We start from the raw sequence: 15502 nt of genomic DNA on the forward strand, positions 1-15502 counted from the left end.
GTGTTGTACGTTTCATGGGTTTGGACGAATGTATGAATGACATATATCCATCATAAAATCATACCAAATAGTTTCACTGCCCTAAAAATCCTCTGTGCTCTATCTGTTTATCTCTCTTTCTCTCCTGCCTCTAAAAACCGCAGGTCTTGTTACTGTCTCCTTAGTTTTACCTTTCCCGGAATGTCATAGAGTTGGAATCGTAAGGCATGTAGCCTTTTCAGGTGGCTTCTTTCACTTAGTAATATGCACTTAATGCTCTTTTCAATATAGCAGATACCTCTTGGGTCCAAAAAAGTACCCTCTATTGTCCAGAGTATAAAGGCACTCAAATGTGGCTGATTTTGTCATTGTAATGCATTTGTATAATATGTATTTTTAAGATGCCTTAATTATAGCCGATTGTGAACATGCAGTATGATTTCATTTATCCTGACTTCCCGCCTCCTGGCCCTCAGCCTCTCTTGAAGACAGACCGTCTCCCATGCCCATAGCAACAGGACTCTGAGCTGGTGGCTTCCTTATAACTAATGAGGTGTAAATGGTAAGACAAACAAGATGGGGAGGGAGAAGCCAGGAAGGAAGGTGGGGGGGCGGGGGGAACGACAAGGACGCAGACACAGAGATGTGGTGACCTCTGATTATCCAAACCTGTTTATTGAACACATTTCTGTGCTAAGACTGCCTGCTGTCTCCAGTCTGCATGCTGCCTTCACTCCTCCTAATTAAAGCCAGCAGGCTAGGATGGAAGAAAACAATTTCAAGGCAAGGGGGTCGGGGAGGGAGCCAGCAATCACTTTCTTTTCTCTCTTTTTAGGGAGACTCTGAGCTTGTTCTAGGTGAAGCTGGCCTGAAGGACATGCCTGGGAAATTAAAATCCAAGGTAGTCAAAGGCAACCTTTGAATTTACTGTGTTCTATTTCACCCGGGCCTCTGGAACTTCCCTAGTGGTCCAGCGGTTAAGACTCCATGCTCCCAATGCAGGGGGCACGGGTTCGATCCCTGGTCAGGGAACTAAGATCCCGCATGCCATAACGGGGATGCCAAAAAAAGAAAAAAAAGAAAAGAAAATACAACGTGTCACCCGGGACTCTGGACTAGGGCTCAGCCTGCCGTAAGAAGGGGAACTATGAATGAGGGCAAGTTAGCCTTTGTCAGGCCAATGCTCCCAAGCTGCATGACTCTCTCTCTCCTTGCCTGGATTATTGCTGGAGTCTCAGCTGGAGGAAATAGCTATTCAGAAATGACTGCGTGTGCCACCCCTCTCCTTTCTTCAGTCTACAACACAAGTGGTCCTCAAATTGTGGTGGACATCAAAATGACCCAGAGGGCTTTTTAAAATACAGACAGCTGGGCCCCATCCCTGAGTTTCTGATTCAGTAGAACTGGGTGGGATCCAAGAATATGAGTTTCTAACAAGTTCCCAGGTGATGCTGATACTGCTGGTCTGGGGACCACACTTCGAGAACCACTGCCTCAATCAGCTCTTCCCAGACTTTCTCATGTATAGACCTTCAAAGTCACACATTCTTTTTTTTTTTTTTTTTTTTTTGGGGTACGGCGGGCCTCTCACCGCTGTGGCCTCTCCCGTTGTGGAGCACAGGCTCCGGACGCGCAGGCTCAGTGGCCATGGCTCACGGGCCCAGCCGCTCCACGGCATGTGGGATCTTCCCCGACCGGGGCACGAACCCGTGTCCCCTGCATCGGCAGGCGGACTCCCAACCACTGCGCCACCAGGGAAGCCCACACACATTCTTTTTTATATTCTTCCAAATTTTATTTTATTTTATTTTAAGAATGATAAACTTTATTTTTTAAAATTTATTTTCATTGAAGTATAGTTGAATTACAATGTTGTGTTAATTATAGAAAATTTACTCAGTTATACATATATATAAATTCTTTTCCATATTCTTTTCCATTATGGTTTATCACAAATTGAACATAGTTCCCTGTGCTATACAGTAGGACCTTGTTGTTTATCCGTTCCATATATACCAGTTGGCATCTGCTAATCCCAAACTCCCAATCCAACCCTCTCCTATCTCCCTCCCCCTTGGCAACCACGAGTCTGTTCTCTATGTCCCTGATTCTATTTCTGTTTCATAGATAAGTTCATTTGTGTCATATGTTAGATTCCACATATAGGTGATATATAGTATTTGTCTTTTTCTGACTTACTTCACTTAGGATGATAATCTCTAGTTGCATCCATGTTGCTGCAAATGGCATTATTTTGTTCTTTCTTATGGCTAATATTCCATTGTACATATATACCACATCTTCTTTATCCATTCATCTGTCACTGGACATACAGGTTGTTTCCACGTCTTGGCTATTGTGAATAGTGCTGCTATGAACATAAGGGTGCATGTATCTATTTGAATTATAGTTTTGTCTGGATATATGCCCAGGAGAGGGATTGCTGGATCATACAGTAACTCTATTTTTAGTTTTCTGAGGAACCTCCATACCGTTTTCCACAGTGGATGCATCAACTTACATTCCCAGCTAACAGTGTAGGAGGGTTCCCTTTCCCCTACACCCTCTCCAGCATTTGTTATTTGTAGACTTTTTAGTGATGGCCATTCTGACCAGCGCAAAGTCATGCATTCTTGAATTTTCCTGATTTGTATTATCCCCACAATACATGGAGCTGGATTGTGCCATCATGAGAGGTAATGCCTTCAGCTCAGGGCATTTGTATTGCTAAGGCCGTGGGGCAGGGAATGGGGAGGCTTTAATATTGGATTATAATTTCTGTTTGGAAGACAGAATCTATACCTGTTTTTCTGGTTCCACTAAAACTTCTTGGCTGGTGGGGATACTCAGCAGGGCGGCCCTGTGTTTCCTCTCCAGGGGGGCTGTGAGAGTTTATGTTTATCAGAAGGGGTTGCCGGTGACCGGGTTTAATAAACGTACCCCCAAAATGCAGCCCCTTGGCTTATTGAATATTTCAAGCTGAAGGAATTTGAGAAACAGTAGGAGCAGGAAGGATTTTCTGACCCTCCCCTGAAGCAAATCATAAGACCCTCACATAAGAGATGTCCTCCCTCTACCCGGAGGAGGAACCGCTTGTCTCTGAAGATGGAGGGATGCTGACAGCATGTGAGCCAACAGCCCTTGCTCAGTTTCTTCCAGTTTACTAGTCTTAGCTCTTCGTCCTGTCACGCTTTTCCATGACCCTCCTCTTCTCCTCAAACCTGGTGCAGAAGGCCGTTTCTGGGGTCTTTATTTCCTATGAAGGCTCCTGTATCACATAAAGCTTGTGTTGTATGCTTTTCTGGTGCTAATCTGTCTTTGGTTTTAGGGGTCTCAGGTGAGAACTTAGAAGGGTGGAGGAAAAAGATATTTTTTCTCCCGTACACGGGGTTAAGAAACTTCAGAAAGATTACCGGATGCCTCTTAGACACTTTTTTTTTTTTTTTTTTTTTTGCTGTACGCGGGCCTCTCACTGTTGCGGCCTCTCCCGTTGCGGAGCACAGGCTTCGGACGCGCAGGCTCAGCGGCCATGGCTCACGGGGCCAGCCGCTCTGCGGCATGTGGGGTCTTCCCGGACCGGGGCACGAACCCGTGTCCCCTGCATCGGCAGGCGGACTCTCAACCACTGTGCCACCAGGGAAGCCCATCTTAGACACTTTTTTATCTCTGGTTCTGAGGATACAAATCGTCTTTGTCATCTAGATTGGCCACTGAGGCAGGGGGCGTGTCAGGTACCCTGGAAGACGTCTATGTCCCTCTGCCCCCTGCCCCTTCCACCCTTCCTCAACGGGCTGCAGGCACACGTGGGAAGTTAAACCTTCCGTCTCTTCCCAGTATCTGACATGCTTTGTAAAGAGATGAAAAGGTAAAAGCATAAGGACCAGTTGAAGCCCTGGAGTGAGATGGGTGGGGCAGGGTGAAAAGGGAAACAATCAGGTATTTTGCATCCTTGATTGTAGGGAAAGGCATGGGTTTGGCTTCAGACAGACCCAAGGTTGAATTCTAGCAACTCCACTTAGACTTTGGGCCAAATACTTAAGCTTTCTTTGTCATCCGTGAAATGGAAATAATGCTGATCATGATGGTGGTAAATTTAGTGCCTCCTTCTCCATTGCCCCACCCTCTCCTGCTCAGGTGAGAAGTGTTTGCTTTTGTCTGGGCTTCACAGTGCAGGGCAGAAAGACATAAACTGTGTCAATCTACATCAGATGCTGCCTTTGCCATGGGAATCGCCTTTTAAAAGGGAGCCTTCTGTGGAGAAGGTGAAGCTTAATACCCAAGCTAGAATTTCAGTCTTCCAAGGCAAAACTCATCTGGGGTGAGGGTGGATCGGAGATTTTCTGGTGTCGGTCAAAACCCCCCTGCAAATCACCTGTCTGGTTCTCATCCCTGGATCTTAGAAAGTGGGTATTTGCACCACCTTTGCAATTGCCATGCTCGCTGCGGGAGAGGCTTCTCTATGAGAGCAAGCGGGTAAGCAAGACCCTTTCTGGGCCTTAACAGCGTTCTGTTAGTTTCTGCCCACAATCTGGTGGTGCATGTGTGTGTGTGTGTAAAATTATATATACATATAAAATAGCTTTATAGAAAAATAAATAGATATATATGTATATATAATAGCTATATATATTTATATATATAAAGTAGTACTATATATGATAACTCTGTAGATGGTAAAATTATATATATTACATATATGTATATATAATAGCTATATAAAAATAAACATATATAAATAGATACATATTTATATATGTACATATAATAGCTATATATAGTAGTTATATATATTATATATATAAAGTAGTACTATATATGATAACTCTGTAGATGGTAAAATTATATATATTACATATATATGTATATATAATAGCTATACATAAATATATAAATATATAAAAATATATACATATTTATATATGTATATATAATAGTTTTATATAAATATATAAAAAATATATATAATAGCTATATATAAATATATTAAATATATAAAATAGATACATATTTATATATGTAATAGCTCTATATAAATATATAAAATATATAAAAATACATATTTATATATGTATATATACTAGCTCTATATATGTGTATATATATTGAATTGTACTGTATATAATAACACTGTAGATGTTACTTGTTGCTGTTGTTACTTGTTTCCAAGATAGGCTGTGGCAAATGCTACACTAGTGGTATCAGTGAAGGGCCCCGGGGCACAGGTGAGGTGGTTGGCAGTGCTTGAAGGAAGAGGAATGCAGTTGGCAGGAAGGGCACCTCGGGCAGAAGGAGGGGCCTGAGCAAAGGCGCTTATCCAGACAGCTCGCATCCTGGGTGAAGTGATGGAGGGCAGTGCAGGAGCACGGATAGAGCTGTGGCCTCTGGCCCCGGGTTCCTGTACCCTCCCCATCACCTCAGGGCTTTCCAAACCACTGAGATGATAGCAATTCATTTGTCCTGAAGGACAAACTCCATGCCCTTGCTTTACTCTAATGCTGCCTTCTTTGGGTGTCAGATTCCAAACAGCCCAGGAATGGTGCAGCTCTGTCCACACGTGGCTTTTTGAGAGGCCGATCGTAACCTTTTGGGTCCCTGGGTAGCTCACCTCTCCGGTTGTTTGGCCCATTTGCTATAAATGACTATCTCTAGCATTTGGTTAATTATGTGATTACAGCACCCAGTGACAAGGAGAAAATTAAAAACCCGTGCTGCATTTTCTATAACACTTTATTGTACTATGCAAAAGAGGGCAAAGGTGGGCTTCCCTGGTGGCGCAGTGGTTGCGAGTCCGCCTGCCGATGCAGGAGACGCGGGTTCGTGCCCCGGTCCGGAAGGATCCCGCATGCCGTGGGGCGGCTGGGCCCGTGGGCCATGGCCGCTGAGCCTGCGCGTCCGGAGCCTGTGCTCCGCAGTGGGAGGGGCCACAGCAGTGAGAGACCCACGTACCGCAAAAAAAACCACAAGAAGGCGCTCAGGCAGACATTTCCCTTCCTAATTTCAGTAAAGGCCAGGAAATTGTGGGCTTTGTGCTGCGTAGAACACAGATTCAGCCTGGGCTCTGCGTTGGATCTTTATTTCTTTATATTCACCTGTTGTGGTTGTGCCTCCTTAGAAAAGCCTAAGAGACACAGACGAGGGTGCACCGCTAACATGTAAAGACTACATTCCTTGGAGCCAAGAGACCCGAGTTTGCTTCCGAACTCTGCCACCTGCCTGGTGTCTGATGTTGGGCTGGTGCTTACTGTCTCTAAGCTTTGGTTTCCTCACTTACAAAATGGAGAGTTCTAAGATGCACTTTTTTTTTTTTCTCACACTTTACCGTCTCTGAAATCAGGATGCCCTTGTAACAGAAGGTGTTTGGGCAGGTGTCAAAGTTTAACTGACCTCATTTTTTCTTTTTTAGTGTTCCATAAAATAATATTGGCTCTTAGAATTGGCATTTTAGGCTTGATGAAATAAGGTACTGTGTAGTCTCATAGGGATCTGAAGAGGAAATAGATGTAATCCACGTGGCTCCCTATAATATTGTAAGACTCCGAGGATATGAATTCTAATTCTGGCACGTTGGTGTCACCTAGGCAAGTTATTCAAACTTGACTTTCTCCTCCGGGTAATAGAATAATCCCCCAAATCTCCTTAAGAATTATCATAAGGCAGTCTGGGACTGAAGAAGTAAACAAAGATTAGAAGACAATATTATCTGTACAGTCTCTACCTTCAACAAATGTCTGTGGATATGCAAAGATTCATGGAGGACAGAAAGATGAAGAAAAGCTGGTCGCAGATGGGGCTTATGGTTTATGGGTTGAGGTGGCATATCTGGACGCAATAATATTAATATACTATGTACTAATATTAATAATACAAATCCAAGGTGCAATGGGATACTTGCAGTAACTGAAATACAAAAAGCATTGTGAATAGAAGAGAGAATTTCAGCAAAGGCAGGAAATAGAACATTGGCTTTGAATCTTGAACTATGTCTAGGGTTTGAAAGTGCAGAAATGAAGGAAATGGACAATGAAACATACTAGAAAAGAGTAGGGTGTGCTCAAGAGGTGACATGTGATCTAGTTTGACTCTAGTGTTTGGGGGCTTGAGGGACACGTAAGAGGACACGACAGCAACTCTGTAAATGGCCCCACTGTCAGCCTGCTTACTCAAGCTAAGCACTTCGAAGTCACCTCTGACGTCTTTCACTCTTCTTTTTCCTCTGCCTCCCTCACGTGTGATCCCAGAGTACATTTTGGTGATCTACATCCCCGACATACCAAGACTCAGTCCATCTGTCTCTGTCTCTCTTGCTTCCACCCTGGTCCAAGCCACAATCATCTCTCACTTGAACTTGACCTCAGCTTCCAACTGGGCTCTCAGCTTCATCCCTTGCCCCACTGCCATCCCTTGTAACTGACCCACTTAAATTGAATATCACATTAGTTTGCTTCCTTGCTTAAAATCTACTAAAGGCTTCTCATCAGACATGGAGTGAAAAACCAGATTTCTCCCCTTGCCTGCAAGGCCTCAGTGGTCCATGCATGTCCCCTCCCCACCCTCTTCTTACACTGCTCTTCCCCATGTATCAGATAACCTGCCCTCTGTGGTCTGCTTCATGGTTACGCCAGGTCTTTGTCTTGGCTGGGTCCTCTATTTGACACCCTTACCCCCTAGAGGGTCACATGGCTTGCGCTTTGTTATTCACATCTCAGCTTAAATGTCAGTTGCTCTGATGCTCTAGCAAAACTCCCCTGCGTCGTCTGTCACTCAGCTTCCTTTTTCTTCACAGCATTTATCACCATTTGAAATTTTTGCTTGCTTGCTTAATTGATCTCCCTTCTACTATTGTATTATGAAACTAGGAACCTTTTTTAAAAATTTCTCTGACATTAAAAAGATTGAAATATAGTTGATATATATTATATAAGTTATAGATGTACAATATAGTGACTCACAAATTTTAAAGGTTATTCTTCATATATAGTTATTTTAAAACATTTGCTATATCCCTCGTGTTGTACAACATATCCTTGTAGCTTATTTATTTTTTTATTTGTCTGTTTTTCGGCCACGCCATGCGGCTTGTGGGATCTTAGTTCCCCGACCGGGGATTGAACCTGTGCCCCCTGTAGCGGAAGCTCCATGGAGTCCTAACCACTGGACGGCCAGGGAATTCCTGACATACTCTCGTAGCTTATCTTAGATCATTTCTAGGAGTGCTGAGAAGGTGTCTGGTCATAATTCAGTATGTTTTATTTCGGGAACGAGAAATCCTGTTTTCATTTCATTTGTTGTTTCTAAGCTCTGAAGATTGTCAATTAGCCCTTGCCCTCACTGGATGCCTTGGTAAATTTTTAAAATTCATGGTCCTTGAAAAAACAAAGCAAACACCCCTATTATTTTTTTCTGCACTTTTGTGTCTTTATTATAGCACTCATTATAGCTTGCTTTTTTTTTTCAGGCCACACCATGCGGCATGTGGAATCTTAGTTCCCTGACCAGGGATCAAACCCGGGTCCCCTGCAGTGGGAGCACAGAGTCTTAACAATTGGACCGCCAGGTAAGTCCCTATAGCTTGCTTTATATTATGGTTATTCTTTGGTGAGTCTTCTCTGCTAGATGGGGTGAGTCTTCTCTGCTAGATTTTTTAAAAAAATTAATTTATTATTTGTTTTTGGTTGCATTGGGTCTTTGTTGCTGTGTTCGGGCTTTCTCTAGTTGCAGCGAGCCAGGGCTATTCTTCTTTGAGGTGTGCAGGCTTCTTGTTGTGGTGGCTTCTCTTGTTGTGGAGCACAGGCTCTAGGTGTGCGGGCTTCAGTAGCTGTGGCACACAGACTCAGTAGTTGTGGCTTCTGGGATCTAGAGCACAGGCTCAGTAGTTGTGGTGCACGGGCTTAGTTGCTCTGCGGCATGTGGAATTATCCCAGACCAGGGCTCGAATCGGTGTCCCCTGCATTGGCAGGTGGGTTCTTAACCACTGTGTCACCAGGGAAGCCCTCTGCTAGATTTTTAAGGCAGGCACTATGCTCATTCATTTCTTAGCATGGAGCCACGTACATGGAAGGGGCTTAATTGATGCAGGTTATATTGAATTTATTAAAATTGTTCATTAAGAGCCAGAGAAGGGGGCTTCCCTTGTGGCACAGTGGTTGGGAGTCTGCCTGCCGATGCAGGGGATACAGGTTCGTGCCCTGGTCTGGCAGGATCCCACGTGCCGCGGAGCGGCTGGGCCCGTGAGCCATGGCCACTGAGCCTGCGCGTCCGGAGCCTGTGCTCCGCAACGGGAGAGGCCACAGTAGTGAGAGGCCCGCATACTGCAAAAAAAAAAAAAAAAAAAAAGAACCAGAGAAGGGACTGTTTAGCTTTTTCTTAGTCCCCACAGAAACTAGGAGTTCATGTCATGTTTTTTCATCTTTGTTAGAGCTGAAAACATTTGTACATTGCCTTCAGATAATTCACAAAAATTGTGTATACCTGTTGTATGGGTCTATCTATCATCTATGTATGTAAATATGTATCTGTCCATTTTCTATCTGTCTATCTATATCTATCTATCTATCTCTAATGTATGTATGTACATATTGATCATCTATATATGTATGTATGTATCTATCATCTATGTATGTATGTATGTAGTATGTATTTGTCTATTATCTATCATCTATCTATCTATCTATATCTATCTGAGTCTAACAATACAGCCGTCTCTCTCACATTAGATAGCTGTTCAGAAACTGGGTGATATCTGTGGTATGAAGATTGCCCTTGAAAGACCTCTATTGATGTCTTTTTGACATTTTTGCATTATTTTGCAGCTTCCGGAGTGTGGGCAGGAGCGATTCCCTGAGTCTTTTTCAACGATGACTTCTGTGTTTTCCTAAGAGGAGGACTCTGTTTGAGGTGGTGAGCAGAGTCAGAGCTTAAAGCGATTCTTCCTTGAAGAGCAGGTAGCTGCAAAGGCTCTCTGTGGTCTTGGGCTGAACTTGAGCTGTACAGATATGTTTAGCTCTGGCGTAGGCACTCAGAACCCCGGGAGATGTTGGTTCTGAATCTCGAGGGGGCCTTGGAAATCCCTAATGGGATTGCTGGAGCTGCCATCACTGGCACATTCATCCCCAAAGGTCTGATTCTCTAGACTCAGTCAGAGCTTGGTCAGGCAGCCCCCTTCTCGTTCCCCTGAACTCAAGAGGACATCAGCAAACTGGGAATGGGAAGGCCAACTTCCAAACCGCAGCTTGGTAGGACCTGTGAAACCTAGGCAGGTACTGGTGGCAAATGGTCTTCTTGGCTGCCGGACTGTGGTCATGCTAGAAATCAGGATTCAGTCCATACATCCAGGTAGACATCCAAGTTACTTTACTCCATGAGCCCTGGCTTCTTTTGGGGGGTTTGATTTTAAGTCTATGTTTCACAGAGCTAATTAAAAAATCCTAGTATTGATGGATGTATGTATGGAGCCCGGAGAAGAGAAACCTGAGGCCTTGGGGAAATGCATCAGAGTGAGGCCGGGAGATAGTCAGTGCCTTTAAAAGATTCACAAAGCTGGCCCCAGCAGTTAAAAGGAACCCCTGTGAGCCAGCCCCGAGCCAGCCATCTTCAAATGATAGCTTGGGAGGGAAAATTTCCAACAGCCGTCCATTGACGGCTGACAGTTACTGATTTCCAGAGGAAGCCATGGCACTAGGTATAACTGGCCACAGAGAAGAGTATTATACAGAATGGTACCTGTAAGAATGGACAAGTTACTGATCCTCTCAAGATAAATCAGTATAAAAGATTTTTACATAAGTGGTCATGTCAATGATGGGGAAAAATGATTACGGTCAAATGAACTAAATAGATTCTGGAGATGGAAGAGAGAGGACTTTGGGATGAACAGGTACCATGCCCACAAGTCAGGCCAGGTGATGATTTCTTGGTTTCTGGGTTATTTTCTAACCTGGGTCACTGAAGGGGAGGGTGTTAGCCACGAAGTTCCTACTGCAGAGGTAAAACCCATCAATTTATTCTTCCTGCCAATGGACCACCTGTAGAGATGACCTAGAGGGCATGTATATATATAGCTCTTTCTTGTCTGGCAGCGGGGAGGTTAGGGACAGTTCTGCACAGAGGCAGAAGAATGGCCATACCACGCTGTGGCTGCAGCTCCCTCAAAGAGGTCGGGAGCGCTCAGGGTGGACGAACAGGCAGCTGCAAGGTGTCGCCCAAGGAGACGGTCCTGAGACTGTAGTTATGGGTCTAGCTGGTAGATTCCTCAGTGTGCGCCCAGCACAGGCACTCACTACCTGTGGGACCCGGCAAGTATTTCCCGTTTTGGTGCCTTGGATTCCTTGCCTGTCAAGTGGGGATAATAAAGGTACCTCCTGCATAGGCTTTTGCTGGGGAAAAAACCCACTAAGTATTATTATAGAGCAGGTGTCCACAAACTATAGCCGGTGGGCTAAACCCAGCAAGCCACCTGTTTTTGTAAATAAAGCTTGATTGGACTTCCGCCACACCCGTTTGTTTCCTGTTGTCTGTGGCTGCTTTCAGGCCACAACGGCAGAGCTGAGTAGTTGTGACAGATGCCATACATCCCACAAAGCCTAACATATTTATTCTCTGGCGCTTACAGAAGAAGTTTCCTGACCTCGGTTAGAAGCATAAAAATTAGGAGGAACAACTATGAAAGAGAATTTGCAAAGTGTCTTAGCGTTGGTAGATAAGAAGACTAGGGGTGGGGTACATGTGGGGAGGTGGGGTTTGACTTACAACGTTAATTTTTCCAAAATGTGTGCGTGTGAGTCATATTTAGAATGCAGCCCCGTGGTATTTTCCACTGCGTCCCATGCATAGAGTTATGCTTCCTGACTGCCAGCACACCAGGCTTTATCCCCTGCCAGGGAAGTGTGTCGGCTGTTCCTACTTGGCCTCTCTTTTGACCTTTGGGCTTTCTACCCATCCTTCTCTGATCATGGAACACAGTTGTATGTTGGGATCTCAGGATGGTAGGAATGAGATGCCAGAGCGGGAGACACAGGACTGCATTTTTGTTTACTGTGTTTGAGTTAACGTGTTTCCATGGACTCCCTTCAGGCAGAAGGGAGTCTGCAGCCTCATAAAAAAAAAAAAAAGTCAGTGTACTTTCCTAGTGATCAGAGATTTGGGCTCACTCAGGGGAATGCTCAGAAAATGCTTTGAATTTGAAGCCTGATGGGGCAGGACCGGGCTTTGTGGTATCACTGGAAGAATTCATATAAACCAGCTTTAACTGAAACATCCCTGTTCCCTCTCAGGGGCTGAAGCCTGAGGGTTGATACCTAATAGGCTTCAGGAATCATCCTGAAGTGTCCTTAGGAAGGAGATCTGGGTTTTGATGGTATTTATAATACGCTGTTACCTGGGGGAGCTGACTCCCAAACTAACAAACGCCTTTGAAGGATTAGGGTCTTAGAATCACAAAATGACAGGGACAGCAAGGCCCTAGAGACCATCTAACTGCACCCTCTTCAGGAGGCAGAAAAAGAGACCCAGAAATGAGATGAGACCAATCCAAAGCCATACTGTCAATCACAAACCAACGCTCTGTCATTAAAGAAGGTGACATGAAAGGTCTGACTCAGTGGGACCCCCAGACCTCTAGGCGTTTTTATTAGGAGATTTGTGAGTGGTTTTCTGTACCTATATTTATACATGTTTAGGTCAAATAGGTTAACTTGAATGTCAGGTTTTACTATTTTGGTTAGAAATATATTAACCTAGTGTGTTAACACTGGTTCTGGCCTGCAACTAGAAAGCTCTGGTTGGCATTATATATATGTTTATATATATACATATAAATCAGAGCTTATTACTGTGCAAATATATAATAGATATCATATAGTATATTATAATTCAGTTGGAGAACTAATTCTATGCAGAAAATGCAGTGGATTTGATAGATACAATATTTCTAAGTATGGCATCTATTAGGTGATGGCTAATAAAAGGGTTTCCCAGTAGGGAAATAATTTGGGACCACTGATCTAGATCAGGGTCAACAAACTATAGCTGGCAGGCCAAACTTGTTTTTGCAAGTAAAAATTTATTAGAACCCAGACGCACTCATCGTACTGTCTGTGGCTGCTCTCCTAATAGCAGCAGAGATGAGAAGTTACAACAGAGACCACATAGGCCCCCAAAGCCTAAAGTGTTTGCCTTTTGGCCCATTACAGAAAAAGCTTGTAGACCTCTGAGCTGGTCTGCCCTCTCATTTCTCATATCCCGTGAGGACACTAGCCTGGGAGGTAGAGGGACCTGCCCTGGGTCCCGTGGCTGCGCCAGGAAGAGCCTGAACGGAAACTGTCTTGTCTTTTCTGTTTCCCTTTTTGTGCTTCTGGGCCTACATCACAGGGTACTGCCCACACCTGCTCAACGCTCTGCTTCTCCATCCATTTACATCAGGAGGAATCGGGTCCTATGAAGAGTAAGTTTTTGAAAAGGGAAAGGGAGGGAAAGGTCTGGAATATGGTGACTCTTGGGGTCCAGGGAGGTCACAGTGGGAGATTTGGGCAGGGTCCACAGAAAGAGGGAATTCATAGTTGGGTGTGGTCAACTTCTTCAACTTAACATGTTTAGTTTTTCTGCTGTAGGAGGCTCAGGTCCCAGCATTTACAGAGCGTGTATTATGTGCCAAGCCCTGGCTATGTCTTTGTAAGGGTATGTCATCAATTCTCAGGACAAACATATGGGGTAGGGGGTATTTTTATTCCTGTTTCAAAGAGGATGAGACAGAGGCACAGAGATGTAAAGTCACATGGCCACTATCACAGAGCTGGAACATGGTAGGGCTGGGGTTTGGACCTGTGAAGATAAACTCTTCACAGGCTAGCCTCATCTTAATAGCCCCTTGTATACAACATTCTTGCTTCTTTTCTGACGCTGGGCCTGTCATAATGGGGAGAAGCACTTATTTCTTCTTTGGGAAAAAAAGCGGAATTTACGTTTATATTAACTCTAGTTTTCTTCTCTGTGACTCAGCACAGAGAATCTTTCTTACAGGGCTCTGTTTTGTTCCAGGATGAAGCTGCTCATCCTTCAGACACCGCATATAGAAGCAACTAATAATAATAATAATGCTTACCTCCTGTTTACAGGACCCTTTTCCATATAATTTACTCCAAGAGACCAGGATGCTCCAAGACAGAGAAAGAATAAGATTAATTTCTAGGGAAGGAAGTTCTGTAACTGAATCCAAATTATAATTTGAAAATAATAAACAAATCCAAATGGAATTATCTTTGAAACTGTCTTCACTGTGATTAGAAAGGAAATCATCTTTAGGAAAATAATGCTTAACCTTTTATTTATTTATTTATTTTTGGCTGCCTTGGGTCTTCGTTGCTGCACGTGGGCTTTCTCTAGTTGTGGTGAACAGGGGCTACTCTCCGTTGCGGTGGGCGGGCTTCTCATTACGGTAGCTTCTCTTGTTGTGGAGCACGGGCTCTAGAGCACAGGCTTAGTAGTTGTGGCACATGGGCTCAGTAGTTGTGGCACTCGGGCTCTAGAGCGCAGGCTCAGTAGTTGTGGCACACGGGCTTAGTTGCTCCACGGCACGTGGGATCTTCCCGGACCAGGGCTCGAAACCGTGTCCCCTGCATTGGCAGGTGGATTCTTAACCACTGCGCCACCAGGGAATTCCAGACAATTAACATTTTTTTGAAACTTTTTTTTTTGGAAATCACTAGAGACTCATAGAAAGTTACAAGAAAAGAAAAAATGTATATATACAGGGAAGACCTATTTTCCCCGAACGGTAACATCTTGCATAGCTAGAGTATAATATCAAAACCAGGAAATTGACATTGGTACAAACGTCCACCCACAAAACTTATTCAGCTTTCAGTAGTTTGACATATACTCATTTGTGTGCATATTTGTATAGTTCTTTGCAATTTTAACACGTGTACATTTGTGTAGCCGTGACTGCAATCAAGATATGAATTGTTTCATCACCACCAGGCTCCCTTGTGCGACTGCTTTATAACCACCCCCATGGCCCCTATCAACCATGTCTCTGTTATCTCTCTGTATAATATTGTTATTTCAAGACTCATGTTAAATGCAGTCATGCAATATTTAGCCTTCTGAGACTGATTTTCTTTTTCCCCTTTTTTTTTTGGCCACACTACAGGGCTTGCGGGATCATAGTTCCCGACCAGGGATTGAACCCGGACCCTCGGCAGTGAAAGCGCTGAGTCCTAACCACTGGACTATCAGGGAATTCCCCGAGGCTGATTTTTTTAACTCAGCAGAATGCCCTTGAGATCCATCTAAGTTGTTACATGTGTCAGTGGTTCATTCCTTTTTATGGCTGTGTAGTATTCCATGGTGAGGATGTACCACTGTTTGTTTAACAGTTCACCGGTTGAAGGACATTTTAGTTGTTTCCAGTTTGTTTGACTATTGTAAATAAAACTTCTATGTACGTTCAAGTACAGTTTGTTTTTTTTTTTGACACAAATTTTCATTTCTGGAACTTCCCTGGTGGTCCAGTGGTTAAGACTCCACG

The 15502-nt window shown here is 44.0% G+C and overlaps 1 long non-coding RNA gene across 2 annotated transcripts; it reads left to right on the forward strand.

Annotated features, from left to right (window-relative positions):
* The first annotated feature begins 8481 nt into the window (after nt 1-8481).
* On the forward strand, nt 8482-14225 carry LOC116746815. 2 transcript variants are annotated; one of them, XR_004347882.1, is made up of 4 exons: nt 8482-8533; nt 9789-9920; nt 13345-13417; nt 13972-14225. It is a non-coding gene; the product is annotated as an uncharacterized LOC116746815 (long non-coding RNA). The 2 variants fall into 2 exon arrangements; XR_004347881.1 differs by having other exon boundaries at nt 14011-14225.
* Nucleotides 14226-15502: the final 1277 nt, after the last annotated feature.

Source organism: Phocoena sinus, chromosome 21, assembly GCF_008692025.1.
Source record: "Phocoena sinus isolate mPhoSin1 chromosome 21, mPhoSin1.pri, whole genome shotgun sequence".
Classification (NCBI taxonomy): Eukaryota; Metazoa; Chordata; class Mammalia; order Artiodactyla; family Phocoenidae; genus Phocoena; species Phocoena sinus.